Source organism: Rutidosis leptorrhynchoides, chromosome 11, assembly GCF_046630445.1.
Source record: "Rutidosis leptorrhynchoides isolate AG116_Rl617_1_P2 chromosome 11, CSIRO_AGI_Rlap_v1, whole genome shotgun sequence".
Taxonomy (NCBI): domain Eukaryota; kingdom Viridiplantae; phylum Streptophyta; class Magnoliopsida; order Asterales; family Asteraceae; genus Rutidosis; species Rutidosis leptorrhynchoides.
In genome coordinates this window covers 345,528,151-345,548,050 of record NC_092343.1, presented here as the reverse complement: position 1 = coordinate 345,548,050, position 19,900 = coordinate 345,528,151, and the positions used below count along the sequence as shown (strand labels likewise).

Sequence of the window (19,900 nt, the reverse complement as noted above, 5' to 3'; positions counted from 1 at the left end):
AGTTAGTTTCTAATAACGATTTAGAACCTCTTTCCTTTAGAAATCATAATCTAAAAACACCTTTAAATTCGAGATTGAGAATTGAGTTGTTAACGGGTCAAAACATTCAGTTATTATTTTTTTTTATTTTTCTGACGTAATTTAATCTCAATCATCACTCATCAATATATATGATACGTTTAGAAATTTAAATCCTCTCAGTAATATAATTATTAAAAGAATACCAGGTCCCTGGACGTTTGAGATTTATGAGGAAGAAGAAAAAGAGGAAACAGTTAAAAATTGAGTTAAATGTTTTGGGTTCTGTCTAATTTCGGATTATGGGCAACAACCCAATGGTTTGAGGTGTTAGCAGGGAACGAGTGGTTTCAGGTTCGAGCCTTGGCAGGCTCACTATTTTTTTTTGGACAGAATTTATGAGGTAGTCCCTCTAAATATTTGTTGTTATTATTATTATTATTATTATTATTATTATTATTATTATTATTATTATTATTATTATTATTATTATTATTATTATTATTATTATTATTATTATTATTATCTCTATTATTAATTATTGTTATCATTATGTTATTTATTGTTATTAATATCTTAATTATCATTATAAGTTTGGATATTATCATTACTAAGTATTATTATTATTTATGATAAAATTGAATGTAAGGATTAAAATTATATATATATTGATTATAGATACAAATATGAAAAATTATTGTTATTATTATTGTTGTTGATATGATAAATATTAAACTTACTAATATTAAAGATATACATATTATTATCACTAATATGATTAATGTTATAATCATTATTGTTAGTATTAGTAATATCACTATTATTATTATTATCAAACCTTTTAGCATCATTATCAATGTTGAAAAAAAGGGTATCATTAAAATTATCAGTAATATCCATATTATTATTGAGAATTAAGTATTATTATCAAAAGGCAATACTTTCATTACTATCATTTTTAGATTATGCATTTTATTGAAAGCTACTGTTAGTATTATTTTTACTAATATGAGTATTATCCCTATTATTAATTTTACCACTACAAATAGTATCTTAGTATTATTTAAATACTGTTCTTAACAAACAGTTGATATATATAAATATATATATAATTACACTTAATATATAATATAATAAAATTTATATTTTATTTAGCTAAAATATATAAAAATGAATACCTAGAACATATAAATTATTAACATAAAAAGGATATAATTAATAAAGTTATATATATAATTGTCTAATTACAACTATGTATATTAATAAATATACAAATGATATAGATTCGTGAATCCGAGGCCAACCCTGCATTGTTCAGTGGTTCAATATAGTCATATGTATTTTTACTACAAAATACATTAGGTGAGTTTCATTTACCTTTTTATCCTTCATACTTTTGGGACTGAGAATACATGCGCTGCTTTTATAACTGTTTTACGAAATAGACACAAGTAATCGAAACTACATTCTATGGTTGAATTATCAAAATCGAATATGCCCTTTTTATTAAGTCTGGTAATCTAAGAAATAGGGAACAGACACCCTAATTGACGCGAACTCTAAAGATAGATCTATCGGGCCTAACAAGCCCCATCCAAAGTACCGGATGCTTTAGTACTTCAAAATTTATATCATGTCCGAAGGAGGATCCCGGAATGATGGGGATATTCTTATATGCATATTGTGAATGACGGTTACCAGGTGTTCAATCCATATGAATGATACTTTTGTCTCTATGCATGGGACGTATGTTTATGAGAAATGGAAATATGAAATCTTGTGGTCTATTAAAATTATGAAATGATATTTATGTTAAACTAATGAACTCACCAACCTTTTGGTTGACACTTTAAAGCATGTTTATTCTCAGGTACGAAAGAAATCTTCCGCTGTGCATTTGCTCATCTTAGAGATATTACTTGGAGTCATTCATGACATATTTCAAAAGACGTTGCATTCGAGTCGTTGAGTTCATCAAAATTATTATTAAGTCAATTATAGTAAGATATATTACGAAATGATATGCATGTTGTCAACTTTCGATGTAATGAAAGATTGTCTTTTCAAAAACGAATGCAATGTTTGTAAAATGTATCATATAGAGGTCAAGTACCTCGCGATGTAATCAACTGTTGTGAATCGTTTATAATCGATATGGACTTCGTCCGGATGGATTAGGACGGGTCTTCACAGAACTGGCCTAATCATTGCTTGTGCTTTGTCTTGCGGAACTGTACGAATAAATAAATCAGCAGGGATATCGTTTGGTGTAGCATCTGATGTAGTACCCAAAAATTTGGTATAGTGAAGAACAAAACTTTAACGACCCGTCAACGTACACTTGATGACCATCGTTAACTTGGTCCCACAGCTTGATCATAACTCTAAATGAATTTAATAAATAACCTTGCATTCTTTATTTAAAAATGATTTCCTATAAAGGAAATCTACCAAAATATGTAAGTTTTAGAAAAACCATACATAAATACTTAATCAAAAGTTGACCAAAACAAAGCCAACAAACACCCACAATTCAATGTATCAAAATAGAATGCAATTTAATGTTTAACAAAAGCTGCCATCATAAATATGCAGACTCTTTAAGCACAGCGGAAGCAATCAATTATGAACCTGAGAATAAAACATGCGAGTAACTGTCAACAAAAATGTTGAGTGAATTATAGGTTTAATATTGCAAACAATATTTAATTTAAACCATAAAAATTTATGTTTGAAAATATAAAAACTCCTTTTTGGACCACAAAATTATATGCTCGAAAACATATAAAAACATTATTCCATTTTTCGTGAACCGCCTGGTAACCACTTAACCATTTATTTACCCTTGCCAAACACAATAAATAATATACACCGAGCAAGTGTATCTACAACTAAATACGAAGTACTAAACATTTCGATTATAAATTGCTAGCGCGACTAGCTCGAAATGGGGTTGTTAAACCCGATAGATCTATCCGTAGGATTCGCGTTCACCAGTAGAAACCAGTGATTACAGTTATCAGACTAGGGAATATTTTTGTTCAACTCATAACGAATAATTTAAATTTAATTGCCACTTGTGTCTAAACGTAAAATAAAATGCATGTAATCACATTCCAAAAATATACTTTGAAAAGTATGTAAAAACGGGACTATAACTCACCTCAATAGCAAACGAAGTAACCACATAAATATGCAAACATCAAATGAAGTAAAGTGATCAGGAATGATCACAACGCCGACCTATAAATAAAGCAGGTCGATATAAATAACTAACTTAGGTCAAGTCTTAGTATGATAGTTATGGTACATGTTGCAAGTAGACATAGAACGACACTCAACATGCATCGGTCTGATCGGAACAGCGTACGAACACACACTTTCTATTTTTAGAAAGTTTCTATTTTTAGCAGGTTTCCATTTTTGGAAAGTTTCTATTTTAGGAAAGTTTCTATTTTAGGAAAGTTTCTATTTTGGGAAAGTTTCCAAATTTAGAAAGTTTTCATATTTAGAAAGTTGCTATTTTTGGAAAGTTTATTAGTTAGGAAAGTTTCCTTAATTAAAAAGTCAACAAAAGTCAACTAAAATTCAAAGTCAACCGAAAGTCAACTCAAAGGTCAACCTTGGTCAAACATAGTCAACATAAATTTTTAAAGTATAGATTATATTAATAATATAAGTTATAATGTTATTTAAAGTCATATATGTATAATTATGTCATAACATAAGTTTAATTAAATTAAAATGATTTATTAAAGTTAACATAAGTTTAAATGATATAATTAAAATTACATAAGTATTTAATTAATTAATTAAATATTAATCATAATATAAGTATTATTAATTAATAATAAATTTTGATCATATCATAAGAATTATTAATTAATAACGAATTATTAATCATATCATAAGTTTCTAATTAAAATTATTAGATCATAAGTATTTAATAATTAAATTATAATTAAATAATAACTAAGCCTTATAATAATTAAATAATTAGTTAATCCTTATTATAAGTCTTATTATGATAATCTCATAATATAAGTTTAATACTTACCATAAGTATTTTTCATTAATAATAAAAGTATTATTAATCATAAGTTTAATTAAATTTTTAATTAAATCATAATTAATTAATAAATGATATTATAAATATATATATCATAAGTCTTAAATTAAATAATTACTTTTTATATCATAAGCAATTTATTAATAATGAAATTCATTATTTATATCATAAGTCTTATTTACTAACCATAAGTTTTAATTAAAAGTTCATCGGGTCATAACTTGAGCCCCGGGAATCAGTTTTCGGCGAGTCTTATATATATATATCTTCATATAACTAACCCACCCGACACATTAGTGTGCTTCAGAACGCCCCAAGAACAGCCACGAAGTCATGACCTACAGCCATTATTCAACTTGGAGCTTTAATCCGTTCAAAAACATGTTTTAGTCATAACGGGTGATCCGTGGCTCGAATTTCGATGACCCGAACATGAAAGTTCATCCAATCATCAATCCTAACATACTAGTACATCCTAAAGACTCCAAAAGTGGTCACAAAGTCAGACCATACCTATACCAATTTGTTCTTACATTTTAATTTTAATTAAACACCATTTTAATCATATCTAGAGCTCCGGGAATCAAAATAACATGAATCCGGAGTCTAAAATTAATGTCTTAATGAGAGGAACTCATCTAAATACTTTAATTTCACTTTTATAAAAGTTAAGTTTACAAAAATGAACAAACAAGCTGCTGTCCCAAAACAATCAAACCGGAAGCCCACAACTCGCCACTAACAAATGCAACTATTACTACGAATCAGAAAATTTTGGATGTCTATTAATTTAACCGCTTTAAATAATTTTTCGTCGAAATTTTGAAATAAAAATCTATGTCCTAAAAACTAGAGCGTCGAGAAATAAGAAAGAAAAAGAATGCGTCGTAAAACGTCGAAAAATAAGCTTCGAAAAATAATAATAATAAAATGCAGCGTCGAAACTTTAAAGTCTAAAAACTAAAAATTATAACTTACGTCTAAAGGTATTAAAGCTTAAAAGGAATTCTATATCCAAAATGGCAATAACTTAAAAAGGCACTAAAACTTTATTTAAAACTAAAGAGATAAACAACGTCGTAAAATTCTAAAGCATCTAAATCTTAATCTAAAGAAAAAGTACTTAAGGGATTTTACGGCAAAGTCTTAAAAATCTAGAAATATAAATTAACTACGGCAAAAACTAAGTTTAAAACTAATTACGAATGATAAATATATCAATTACGAAATAAACGATTAAAAGAAAATACAAATTATAACTAAAATGATAAAAATACAAATTTTATAAAAATATTATTTTTATATTATATGTATATAAAAATATTAATTTATATAATTAATAATAATAAATAAACTTAATATTACAAAGTATATATTAAAACAAGAATTAATAATTAATATTTAAAGTAAACCTTAATAATAATAATAATAATAATTAATATAAAATTAAAACCCTATGCGTAGTTACTGCTTTAAGGTACCTGGCGTGTCAGACCTCCCCATGCGATCGCATGGGGTTTAAGTGCTGATACCATGTAGTCGCATGGACATGCAGGTTCAGATAGATGCAGGTCAGAATTCGGCAGGTTCAGAGTTTTTAATTTTTTTTTTACTTTTTTACTTTTTACTTTATATTCTTTAATAAATTTATATAAGTAATATTTATAACAAGAATTTTTTTAAAAACCAAAGAAAAATACTTTTATACTTTATAAAATATATTTTCTTTTTACACACTTAAATAGATAGATATATATATATATATATATATATATATATATATATATATATATATATATTTTATGTTTTTATATTTTTTTATTTTTAACAAAATAAGAAATATAATATTTTTACAAAAATATCTTAAAAACTAATTTTTATAGCGTTTCGCTTCGGCCTTCCCCGGCAGCGGCGCCAAAAATACTTGATGTTATGCGAGGTGTATACGAAATAGTTATATTTTTATTGCGAAATACTATTAAATACGATATAATTTTACACAAGTTATTTATTTATTTATAGAGTGGATATACCTAAACCTTGCTACAACACTATAGGCAGTGTACCTAATCGTACAGTAGTGTAGTTTTTAGTAAGTCCGGTTCGTTCCGCAGGGAGCTAGCCAAGTTTAACGCTATATTTTTAAACTATATTTGTGTGTATATATATAATATATGTATATATATATATATATATATATATAAGTAGTATTATTATTATTATAAAAAGGGAATTTTTACCGTTTAATGACCGATTTGTCGATTTTATATCTTAAGTCACAATTAATACCTAATGTAAAATATTAAATATAAATACAACTTAATTTAAAGCGTAAAGTAAATGATGATAAATAAAAATGCGATAATTAAAAGTGCGATAAATAAAATGACAATAAATAAAAGTGCGATAATTTAAAGTACGATAATTAAAAGTGCGATAAGATATAAAATAAAGGAATTATGCTTATTTAAACTTCCTTAATCATGATGTTCGACGTGTTGATTTTAGTTTATTACCATGAGTTAATTGTCCTTTGTCCTGGATTATTTAATATGTCCATACGGTTTTTGTCCATAACAGTCCATCAGTCATAAATATAAAGTGCGAGTGTCCTCGTCAAATTATCCTTATACCCAAAGTCAAATATTCCAACTAATTGGGGACTTAAACTGTAACAAGGTCTTAATACTTTGTTTAATAATTACACCAGGATATCGACTGCGTGCAATCCAAGGTTTTAATACTTTATTAACAATTACACCAAGTGTCCTTGTATGTAATCCACCCATGTTTTAATGAGTCCATTGACTATTAATCCATCCCCGTGTCCGGTTAAATGAACGATTATTAGTATTTATAAACATCCTGCCCATCGTGTCCGATCGAGTGTAAATGGTTATTTATAGGTACGTCAAATTGTAAATCTCTATATTAAATTAATGAACTATCATTCAGTTAAACAAATATAAAGTCCATTAATAGCCCGTAGTCCAATTTCTACAAGTGTCGGTCTTTTATCCAAACCCCAATTATGGTACAAAGTCCAATTACCCCGTCTTTAATATTTAGCCCAACATCACGATTAATTCGATTTAAATAAGCATAATAATAACTTACGAGACATTAATTTAAAAAGGTTGAACATAACTTACAATGAGTATTAATAGCGTAGCGTTAAACGGACAGAGTTTCGACTTAAAAACTTAAAACATTCGCTAACATAACCTTATTATTATTAAACTTAAATTAAAATTATAATTAAAATATAAATATAAATATATATTTGAGAGTAAGAGAGATAGTTGATATATTGGTGTCCTAAACTCGTCCGAAAAATGCTGAATTTATAGACTTGGCCAAACTTTTGGGGCCATGCGATCGCATGGGCTTCCTTTGCATTTGCCATGCGATCGCATGGAGTCTAGGGACAGCTCACAATCTTTTGTTTTCTTGTTTGCCGACGGTTTTTATTTTAATATATAAATATAATATATATATATATATAATTTATAGAATTATTTATATATTATATTATATTCGTGTGCATAGTTGACTTGTAATTTTAGCTACGTTGCGCCGCGCGTTGATAGTTGGTTCATGTCCCGGTTCCGGATTTTCGAACGTCCTTGCGTACTATTTGATATCTTGTACTTTGCGTTTCGCGGCTCGTACTCTTGTAACTTTTAGACGTTTCTCATCAATAATTTGAACCACTTTGATTGTACTTTGTACTTTTTAGCTTTTTTGTCGTTTGCGTCTTCAAATCGTCGAATCTGTCTTTTGTCTTCACCTTTTATTATTTAAACGAATATCACTTGTAAATAGAATAATTGCAACCAAAAGCTTGTCTTTCTTGAAGGATAATGCTATGAAATATATGTTAGTTTTTAGCATTATCAGTGACGTTCAAAAAAAAAAAAATTAGTGATTTATATTTGTAATAATAATAAATTTAATAAGGTCTTAATAAATTTAATAATAACAATACACCATTACAATACACCGACACATGCATAACACTGTTACAATACACCGTTACATAACAACGTTACATTACACCGTTACGTACACCGACACATAAACACTGTTACATTAGGGCGGAAAAAATTTTGGGCGGGAAACATTTGTGCGGGAATTGTGGCAGTTTGTGGATCTACTTAAAGAGTAGCCATACACTCTCTTTTCATCCATATCTACCCATTCAAGTCTCTCTATCTCTATCTCTACAATCACACTATGAATCAACCAACAAATAATAGACCTATTAGTGAAGGTCGACAAGTCAGACTACAAGATTTTTCAGGGATCGATCGTGAATTCAGAAGAATGGGTTGGCTTCCTTTCCTTTTGCTTGATAAGTTTTTTTTCCTGCACTCGTGCATCAATTCTATTCCAACTTTGAATTCACTAATGAACAATTGGTGAGGTTTCAAATCTATGACAGGCAACACGAGTATACTCTTAAATAATTTGGTATGCTATTGGGCATATCATTTGAAGGTAAAAATATATATTTTCCCAGTGGTTGAAGGTCTGGTGGGACGACGTCCGATAACCACGTTACCTATCGACCGGTCCTTCGTTTCTGAAACATCGACAGCATCGAGCTCAGGTTTTGAAAGTTCGTCCACTAAATCGGATGCTCGTAGTCATCCTCGTCGTCGTTATTAATGTGTTTCAATACCAGTAACTTTGTAGTCGTGTGCTTGAAGTGTGTTTAATTCAGTAAGTGTGTTTAAATTTAGTAAGTGTGTTTAATTTTAGTCGTGTGCTTGAAAGATATGTAGGATGACGTCTGATAAGTACTTTACCTATCGTTGAAGTGTGTTTAATTCGGTAACTTTGTATTATATTAATTTAATGTTTGTCGTTTGTTGTTTTTAATTCAAAAAAAATCATTTTCTACTTAAATATTGCTCTTTATATATAATAACCGATTTATCTACTTAAAATCCCTTTTCTTTCAAAACAAATGACAACAACATAACAATTTCATTCAACATAACTAATACAAACGATACAAATACAAACGATACAAAATACAAACGAGACACAAATACAAACGATACAAATAACACCCAAGTTAACTAACTAACTTAACGGAAAGTTAAAAAAGTTTTTTCGTCTTTCAAAACCAAATAAAGAGAAATGCGATCAGAACGCCAACTCAGAGTTTCTTTTATACCGTTCCACTGATCGTCGGTACGGAGATATGTGGCGGACAATTCCGGAACACAGTCATCTTCATAAAACAAGAGGTCCGTGATACACTTCGATTGAGACAATCATCGGCGAAAAAGGCACCATTTTGAGTTTGGAAGTGTGATAATGCAGTTTAAGTGTTGGATGTGTGTTAGATATGTGTTAAATATGTGTTGAGGATGAAGTATAAGTAGGCTAATCGACTAGTCGTCCTTAAAGACATTCCAGACGACTAGTCGTCCCCAAAGGCTTTCCGGACGACAAATCGTCCGGACAAAAAGCCCGCGAAACTTTCCTTTTTTTTGGAGCCAATTTTTTTCATTACAATAATTGGTGTCTATTTTTTCGAACGACAATGGGTCGTCCGGGAAAAGCTGGTCAAACCATTCAGTGAAAAACGAAAGAAAAAGCAGAAAAATTTGTCGTTTTGTGGCTTTTTGGGGACGACTAGTGTCGTCCGGAAATACCTCTGTCCGGAAATATCATTATTCTAGTAGTGCTCGTCTCCGTCTCGCGTCTACTAATTCTTTCTACTCACAATATTTCTTAAACATAAAGCCTTCAGTCCATCAATATATCCTACTCACAGACTACTAGTACTCTAATAGCCAAAGAGTGGTATTTAATGCATTTACATGTTGCAACTTAAACAACCAATGTCAAGAGCTATTTGCACATACTATAATGACATAATTATCCATTCAATGTCAATGGTTATTACCCTTTAATTACAGGCTGATAGAAGACTTCCAGATACCACGTCGTTAATTAAATCGTCACCACTTTCGTCAGAGAGGTCGACAATTTTGTGAACCTGAAATTTTAAATCGTCACCACTTTCGTTAATTAAATGCACAAGCAAGAGAATTTTACGGATCAATGCCTCAATTGTATTAAAACATAACCATGGACAGGGCCGGCCCAGTGGGGTTACAAAGTGTACATTTGTACAGGGCCCATGTATTTTAGGGGCCCAAAATTACAGCAAGCGAGTTATTAATATTTGGTATTCTGCTCAAACGTCGTCTCCTCAGTCTCGATCGAGATATTTATATGATTCTTTTTCTTTTGTGGATTGCCGTCGCTCTGTTTTTTGTTTTTTTTTTCTTTCCGCCATTGATGAACCAAGGATAATAAGTGTTGATTGTTGAAGAAGCAAAAAACTTGTATGTATCCGAGTCAGAATGTCAGATAGTCAACAAGGAAACGTGTCCTTGCCTATAACCACATCTTTAAAGGTGTTTTCTTACCTTTTTCTTTTTATTTATTTATTTATTTCCTATATCTAAATCATCATCATCATCATCATTATTATTATTATTATTATTATTATTATTATTATTATTATTATTATTATTATTATTATTATTATTATTATTATTATTATTATTATTATTATTATTATTATTATTATTATTATTATTATTATTTTTTCTGTTTTCATGCTTCGTCTTTCTTTCTTTAATTTGACTACTTGAACTTTCTTTATTTTGTGTAACTTGTTTATTTGAGTAATTTTTGTTAGAATTATTTATTTGTTTATACTAATATTGTTGATGAATGAAACAATTATGCCTTCTTGTATAAACCATGTACCGCCTAAAATAGATAAAGAAAAAGACAACAAGAAGAATTTACTCCATATTTACAAGGAATTTTTGAATAGCAATGTTAAAGAAGAATTTACTCCATATTTACAAGGAATTTTTGAATAGCAATGTTAAGTATCGAAATTAGACTTTCATCTAATGTAGATTATGATTATGATTAAAAAAAATTAAATTTTCTACATCAAGATATGCACATAGACATCATTTTAGGGATTAATAAGCTGTAACATGCATTCATTGTTTATCTTTGCAAATTATGTTGTAACATTTTATCTATTCAGAAAAGATTGACATATGGATGAGTCGGTTAGCTTGATTAAGCTTCAAAACCTTAAAAACATCGTATTGTGTTATTCAAATTTTTGATAGGGGGCATACTTTCGACCATTTCGTACAGGGCATCCGAATTCTCAGGACCGGCCCTGACCATGGAGCTAGCACATACAAGTTGACTATTAACTGTTAATGGGTCGATTTGTTGTGTCTTATTAACGGGTCTAATGAAACTTAGGCATAAAGGAATGGATTAAGGTAGCATATATATATATATATATATATATATATATATATATATATATATATATATATATATATATATATATATATATATATATATATATATATATATATATAGGGGCATGATCAATGGGGAAGTAACCAATCGGGGGGAAGCGGGGGGAAGCAATATTTTTTTTCGTTTTTTTAGAATTTTTTTTCCGGCATCAAGATCACACGAAAATATGAACATTTAGAAGAGACACTTCGTGATGAATGTTATTATTTAGGCAGGAAAACGATCGACAAAAATAACATTCAAGATAATATTGTTCGTGAAGAATATGAACGTTTTTTTTCTTCATGTTTTGTGAAGTAAAATTTAGCCCGATTTAGAGTTTAGGGATTAGGGTTTAGTGTTTGGTGTTTTGGGACCCAAAACACCAAACACTAAACCCTAAACCCTAAACTCTAAATCGGGCTAAATTTTACTTCACAAAACCCTAAAACCCTAAACCCTAAACTTTAAACCGTTCGTGTTAAAAACTCAATCTAAATCCTAAATCTAAACCCTAAACCCTAAATTTCTAAACCCTAATATCTAAACCCTATAAACCCTAATATCTAAACCCCAATAGCTAAAACCTCAACATACGCTTGAAAAACACGATAATTGTTATATACTACTTCTTCGAGCGTTTTCCCGCCAAAATAAAAACATTTATCACAAAGTGTCTCTACTAAATGTTCATATTTTCATCCCATCTATAATGTTCGTGAACAAAGTTTTTTCAAAAAACGAAAAAAAAAAGTTTTTGCTTCCCTCCACTTTCCCCCGATTGGTTACTTCCCTCTTGATCCTACCACTATATATATATATATATATATATATATATATATATATATATATATATATATATATATATATATATATATATATATATATATATATATATATATATATATATATATATATAGTGGTAGGATCAAGAGGGAAGTAACCAATTAGGGGGAAGCAAAAATTTTATTTTTTTTATTTTTTTGAAAAAACTTTGTTCACGAACATTATAGATTGGATGAAAATATGAACATTTAATAGAGACACTTTGTGATAAATGTTTTTATTTTGGCGGGAAATGCTCGAAGAAGTAATATATAACAATTATCGTGTTTTTCGAGCGTATGTTGAGGTTTTAGATATTAGGGTTTAGAAATTTAGGGTTTAGATTTAGGGTTTAGATTTAGGATTTAGATTGAGTTTTTAACACGAACGGTTTAGAGTTTAGGGTTTAGGGTTTGGTGTTTTGGGTTTATGGAATAAACTCAAAACACCAAACCCTAAATCCTAAACCCTAAACTCTAAATCGGACTAAATTTTACTTCACAAAACATGAAAAAAAACATTCATATTCTTCACGAACAATATTATCTTGAATGTTATTTTTGTCGATCGTTTTCCCGCTTAGATAATAACATTCATCACGAAATGTCTTTTCTAAATGTTCATATTTTCGTGTGATCTTGATGCCGTAAAATTTTTTTTCCAAAAAAACGAATTTTTTTTTTGCTTCCCCCCGGTTCCCCCGATTGGTTACTTCCCCATTGATCCTGCACACACACACACACACACACATATATATATATATATATATATATATATATATATATATATATATATATATATATATATATATAGAGAGAGAGAGAGAGAGAGAGAGGGAGAGAGATTTAATTAAGAGGGAAGCATTTTTTTTTGGGGGAAGTAGGGGAAGTAATTTTTTTTTCGTTTTTTGAAAAAACTTTGTTCACGAACATTATTGATTAGATGAAAATATGAATATTTAAAAAAGACACTTTGTGATGAATGTCATTATTTTTCGGGCCTAAATAATAACATTCATCACGAAGTGTCTCTTCTAAATGTTCATATTTCCGTGTGATCTTGATGCCGGAAAAAAAAATTCCAAAAAAAAACAATTTTTTTTTTTTTTGCTTACCCCTGCTTCCCCCCGATTGGTTACTTCCCCATTGATCCTACCTATATATATATATATATATATATATATATATATATATATATATATATATATATATATACAGTGTTGTAGATCTCCTTATTTCTCTCCGAGATCTCCCTGAGATCTCGTTTTTGAAAATCCACCGAGACCAGATGTCCATCTCCCGAGATTTCTTGGTCAACGGGATCAAACTTGGTCAAAGTCACGATTTCTCGAATTTTGTCACTCATTTCTCAAATTTTCTCATAAAATCACGTAATTTTTGAATTTTCTCTCTCATTTCTTGTTTTTTTTTTTAAATCTGGTAAAAGTGTATATAAATATACATATATTTATTTAATTTTATTTATTTATATTATAAAAACTAAAAAGTCAACGTCCGAGATCTCTCCGAGATTTTTCCGAGATGCCGAGATCTCCCCGAGATCCGAGATCTCCAACCTTATATATATATATATATATATATATATATATATATATATATATATATATATATATATATATATATATATATATTATTAATTTAATAAATAAAGTAAAGTAATAAAGGATGCAAAAAAATTGAATAATAATTGAGTAGGGCGTAAAATTCATTTTCTCATCCCAGAATGAACACGTTAAAATATTTAATAATAATCAATAGTAAATAATAATATAATATAATAATAAAAATTAATACTCGAATAATAAAAGAAAACAAATTTCAAATTTATACTTGATCTTGAGGTAGTGACATATAGCAACATATATGTTTGAAAAATGAAGAGGATACTTCTTTTGAATTAATTCCCTTTCATCCATTGATCCCTTTTCAACATGTAAACCGGTCATTTTGAAGAGATAATTGAAGCACAACGTAAACCTGTCATTTGCCTCTTAGATAATCTTGTTAGAGAGGTTTTAATAAAATCCGTCAAGGTTAATTAAATATGGATCAATTATTTTAAGATATACACTTACTAAAAATTGTAATCATAAGTATATTATAACATGGATTAAGTCTGTAAATTCGTCGATCGGTGCTATTATGTCTGTAAATCTTGGATTTGGCGTTCAAAGTTTCATCAACGAATATGTCAAAAGGTTAAAATACTTCTATTGATCGAGTCATCAAACAAGTATAATTCGGACAAAAATCGTATTACAAATATATACCCCTTATATAGTTATATTATAGTGAGCCGCTACTTTAACACCCTAACTAGTGTTATTTATGTTTTTCTTTTGAAAAATCTAATAATAATCTATTTATCTATTTATTATTATTATATTATATTATAATAATAAACCTAAAAATAGATCATCTAAAATTCAAAATACTAATTCTAGCCTTTTATTGTCATTAATATTCGTAACCTAAACCATTCAAATTTTTTAATCAAGATTATGACTACATAATCACCTTGATTAGTTGTTTGAAGACTAAATTACCCTTTAAAAAAAATAGGGAATGTAAACACACTGGAGAAAATAAAAAAGTTAGGGGTTCTAAGAAAATAGTATCATTCATTCACAACGGCTTAAGAAAAAAACCCTAACTTAATCGGTTATTTCATCTCGACAATAACATAATTATGTTAATTCCCCACTTTTCCTCTCGAAGGCTTCAATTGTACTTCGAACAGTTGAATCCAAAGGATTCAAAACCGTTGTTCATCTTGGCAATTCGACTAACCCTCCGGAAAATAATTGTGAATGAGAGTTTTTGTTGTGGGTGAAATTAGGGTTTTGAAATTCATACAATCACGTGCAGTTTAGTTTAAAGGTATGATTTTTATTATCTGTTAAATCGTTTGTAATTTTTGATATAGATTAAAATATATCAGATTGATCGGTTTTGATTAAAGATCAAATATCAGTATGCAAAATGCGATAGCAGTAAGCAAACAAAGATATCAGGGCTGGATTTTTATATATAGAGTTTGTTTTTATGATGCTAGAATGTTTATATCAGTCCCTTAAAATTATACTTTTCGTTTGAGATGTGCAGCAAATGCGCAGCGTGTTGTACTGTACGTCCCTCAGTTTCTACGAGACTTATGACTGAAGGTATTTTTGTCACAGTTTTGTACGTACTTCTCTCTATATATAGGTGTATTAGTTGATTGCCGCCACCGCTAACAAATTTGTAGCGATTTTATGAACACGATGGTACAATTTTGTTTACCAACCACCACCGTAAGGCTATTCGTTACAGGTTAGGGTTCCTTTCATGTAATTCTCCTTCTTTACTTGGCAATTTTTACGTTAGCGATTGAAGATGTTAAAAAGGTTAGGGTTTGAATCTGAAAACTTAGTGTTTGCTGTTTGTTTTTAAAACCCTAAAGGAGGTATCGGTTTCTACTATCAGTCGTTCAAAACGAGCTCAGCTTTTTAGTCGTTGACTGGAAATTCTTTTTGGTTGTGGTGCTTTTATTGCGGCGATGGTGGTGGTGGCTTGGTTTCTTCTTTTTTTACGTGGCATTATAAACCAAAGAAATTACCAATTATCTTTCACTCGAAGGCAAATTCAAAAAGAGGATACACACAACCATGGTACCAGCAGAAAGAGTGGCAACAACCAGCAGCACATACAACGAACCAACAACATAAAGTATGCTATATCAGACTTCAAGTAAGCACACACCAACATCACAAAAAAATTATGTCGCTGCAAACGTATAACTCATATTTACACTATTGCCTTCTCTCTACATCTTGGTGTGAGGTTTCAATTTGATGATTTAATTTATATTTTTGTTGATGCAAGACAAACAAAAATGGGTGGTTACTCCACTGTCACATGATGATAGGGCTGTGGTACTAACTATGCTTAAATCTTTTCAAGTTTGTTTGTTTTTTTTTTTTTTTTTTTTTTTTTTTTTTTTTTGTATCTGATAAATTTTGCATGTTCATTAGGAGCTAAAGTTATATTTGATAGTGTGTATATAAGTGCTTGCGCAATTGTACGTAGCTTAAATTTAATTTGTACGTATACTATACTGGCAGTCGCTAGGGAAGTACTACAAAGACCATAAATTAATTTTGGGGGAGGTCTGAGAGAACTTTGATGAACATAAGAAATTACATGAGAGCGCTGTTGCAGAAATGGTCAATGGTGATGAACATAATTTAACTATATACTATATCTCCATCTATTATTTGTAAATATTATACATGGTAAAACTGTAAATTAGATTGAGCTGCTTCTTTTATGTAGCAAACAAAACAAAAACTCTTTGGTCTCTGCTGTACGCTTTATATTTTTGTTAACAATTTTGCAGAATGACATATTGTGTAAAACATCCATCAAGGAGAATACTTCTTATGCATGTGATGCCGGACAAAGCCTCTATGTTTGTTCTAAGATAAGTTTTTGACAATTACATTTTCAAAGATGATGGTAGAATATTTTGTGATACAATAACAATAACCAATGCTATTAGCCTATTATTGAAGGAATTGATAGTGATAGAGGCAATCAAGATACTGCATAATCATTTGAAGAAAAGTAGGTGGGTACTACTATTTTACTTGCAGTTAAAGTAAAATTTACTTTCAATAAATGGTAGAGTAGACAAAATGGGTGGGTTGGGAGGTTAACCAAAACATTAAATATGTGTAAGGTCATACATTTACTTTTGATATAGCAGAGCCTGCAGATGGAATTAGTTGCAGTAACGCCTATCCAGGAATCGATTGTAAATTGGGCGCATATATGATATCAAACTATCACTTCGTCTGTAGAACAAGATATGTAATCGTTGTTAGAGTTGATACAACTTTTAGTAATCAGAAAAGAATAGATTTAGTACGAGCTACATGAATACCTCAAGCTTCTTCTGAATTTAAATTAGAGGTGGATGAATGGATAGGTTAGTTTAAGTCATAACGAGTAAACTTCTGGACTGGGTTGACCCAAAATACAATATTTCTCCTTAACTTATACTTTCTGTTTTACATAGTAACTATGTTAGATATGATTACCATAATGATATGACTTTTTTATTAAAATGATAAGGAGCTTTCATGCAGCTAAAGAAGATTTGATCAGCCCATTTGACACGTTTCATATGCTGCTAATCGGTAACTATAAGTTTTGAATTCCGCTGCTTTCCTTTTTAGCTTCCCTATGGTAGAAAATGAACTCCATTATTTTAAATACGGACAGTTAATTATAAGTTTGGAATAGATATTAGAATCATGTTGGTCATTATTTTAAAGTTTTGATTTGCCTGTGTGTGTCAATGTCGACCCATTTAGTATTAATATCGTAACTGTGTCTGTATTCTATAGTGATAACCATGCTGCTGTAGAAATGTGGGCCCATTTAGCATTGGAGATTTATCTTTAGTTATCAATGTAGTATTTATTTTTAATCTCGCAAACTTAATTCGATGAATAATTTCAGGATAATAAGGACCAATGTGGGTTGTCTATGATAGGTGTCTTCTTAGTAACTTTGTTGCTCAGGTGGGTTGTCCATCATGAGTTGTATTTAATCTTTAAGAATGTATTTAAACTTTTAAGAATTATTTGATTGAAAGATGTTTTAAATGCAAAGTTAAATTAAATTTTATGGTGAAATGGTGATGGTATAAAAAAAAAAATACTGTAGCTATCTTCATGTTAAGATGTTTAATTGTAGATGTTATATGTTTTTTTACATGGCTGTTACCTATGTATGATTTCATGTTTATATAGGGAGTATGCACTGCTGATACATTGATCTTTTAGCAAATTTTCGAACGCTAGCAGCGGAGCGTAGAAAGTGGGTAGCAAAAACGGCCCAAACCCATCAACCGTTGGCTATTGTTGTCTAATGAAATTCTAGCGCTTACTGGGTCAAACACAGCGGTAAGCATTTACTGCATTTCACATTCTCTGTTAAACTATGAAGATACCTAATCATTTGTATATCATAAAAAGTGTATACTAATATCATTTACTTTTTCCTTTTGACGCGGGCAAAGAGTAAAAACTTAGTATGTCTACACAAACACATTACTAAACAAAGTATATCAACACTCACACAATGTCCAGCAACATTACTAAGTATATCCGGAGTATCATCTAACAAACAGTCAGCTTTGGAGATCGATCAACAACACTATGACGATCCAGATAAAGAAAAGAGGAAAAACCTCTCCACTCTCAAGGTTAGTTCGACAACAACCGCGTTAACAAGTAAAAAACTATTCTATAGACACTATACAACAAAACTAACAAGCTGAAAAACTAACACAAATCGATACATTTTACAGGTCAACCACAGGCTACACCAAAGCCCACAACACCAATACCACCAACACCAAACAAAGAAGAAACACAAGCAAGCAACACCAGCGCAAAACGAGTACTATTTCCCGACGAATGTATAAACAAATCGTAGCTATTTTGCTCCTGTAAATACAAAACGCTGCGTTAAATATAAATATGTAACCTGAAAAGCCATGCCGCATCCCGCGGGGCCGATCCGGATCTTGTTGGTTTTTATTATTTGGGAATTGATATTTCCACTTCCCATTTTACTAAATCCACTTAAAAGTACTATTTTATCCTTAAATAATGTATTACACAATTTCTTATTCAAATTTATTGGGGGGTAATTTTATAAAGAAGTACTATTTTGTAGTGGATGAATAAAAACCACAAGTGTAATTATCACTTCTTGTTTTTATTTGTTTAAGGCAAATAGATTACGCGTTGTTACCTTGAAGCAGATTTAAAGTATACTCACACTAAAGCAAACGATTTTCCATTTCTATATAATTCATCAACACGTTAAGAGATTAGAATCATGGAGTAGGTTGTGGTAAACTCGACCTAAAAATTAAGTAGAAAGTCTTGCTTTTTAGTGACGTTGTGGTTTACAACTTTGTTTTAGTTGGTTTTTGCAATATTAATACAACATTAATTCTAATATTGTTTTGCTTTCTAATCAACTTAACATATACTACATTATATACTATTAAATGGAACAAAGAGAAATTTGATTTGACTCAAAAAACTCCGCGAATTCGCGGGTTTTAAGCTAGTAGTAGTAGTAATAATAATAATAATAATAATAATAATAATAATAATAATAATAATAATAATAATAATAATAATAATAATAATAATAATAATAATAATAATAATAATAATAATAATAATAATAATGATGATGATGAAATTAATTTAGCAAAATATTATACTAAGTGTATATCATCAATGTATAATTCAAATACTATTTTTTATAAAAACAAATCCCTGTACGATTTAGTTACAATATGGTTTTTATGTTGAAGATTAATTGATGACACAAGCTCTTAGATGTTCACTTTAATGAACTGTATAGTGTACAGTGTGATCCTTGTATAGTTGTAAAATGATTGAAAATTATCAAATTGAAATTTCAGAATTTGAAGAAGTAACATATGTAATATGTTGTGAACTCTTAATAATATTACATTGACTGTGGATGGCTTAGCCGAAATATGTTGTAAACTCTTAAAAAATAGTGCGTC

General features: G+C 29.5%; 1 long non-coding RNA gene across 8 annotated transcripts; it reads left to right on the top strand.

The window, feature by feature from the left end:
- Positions 1–15,400: 15,400 nt before the first annotated feature.
- Positions 15,401–18,994, top strand: LOC139877115 (uncharacterized). 8 transcript variants are annotated; one of them, XR_011768470.1, is made up of 9 exons: positions 15,401–15,461; positions 15,545–15,609; positions 15,740–16,026; positions 16,676–16,906; positions 17,427–17,477; positions 17,803–17,864; positions 18,096–18,248; positions 18,365–18,550; positions 18,656–18,994. It is a non-coding gene; the product is annotated as an uncharacterized lncRNA (long non-coding RNA). The 8 variants fall into 8 exon arrangements; XR_011768469.1 differs by having other exon boundaries at positions 17,413–17,477; XR_011768471.1 differs by lacking the exon at positions 17,803–17,864 and having other exon boundaries at positions 15,889–16,026; positions 17,413–17,477.
- Positions 18,995–19,900: the final 906 nt, after the last annotated feature.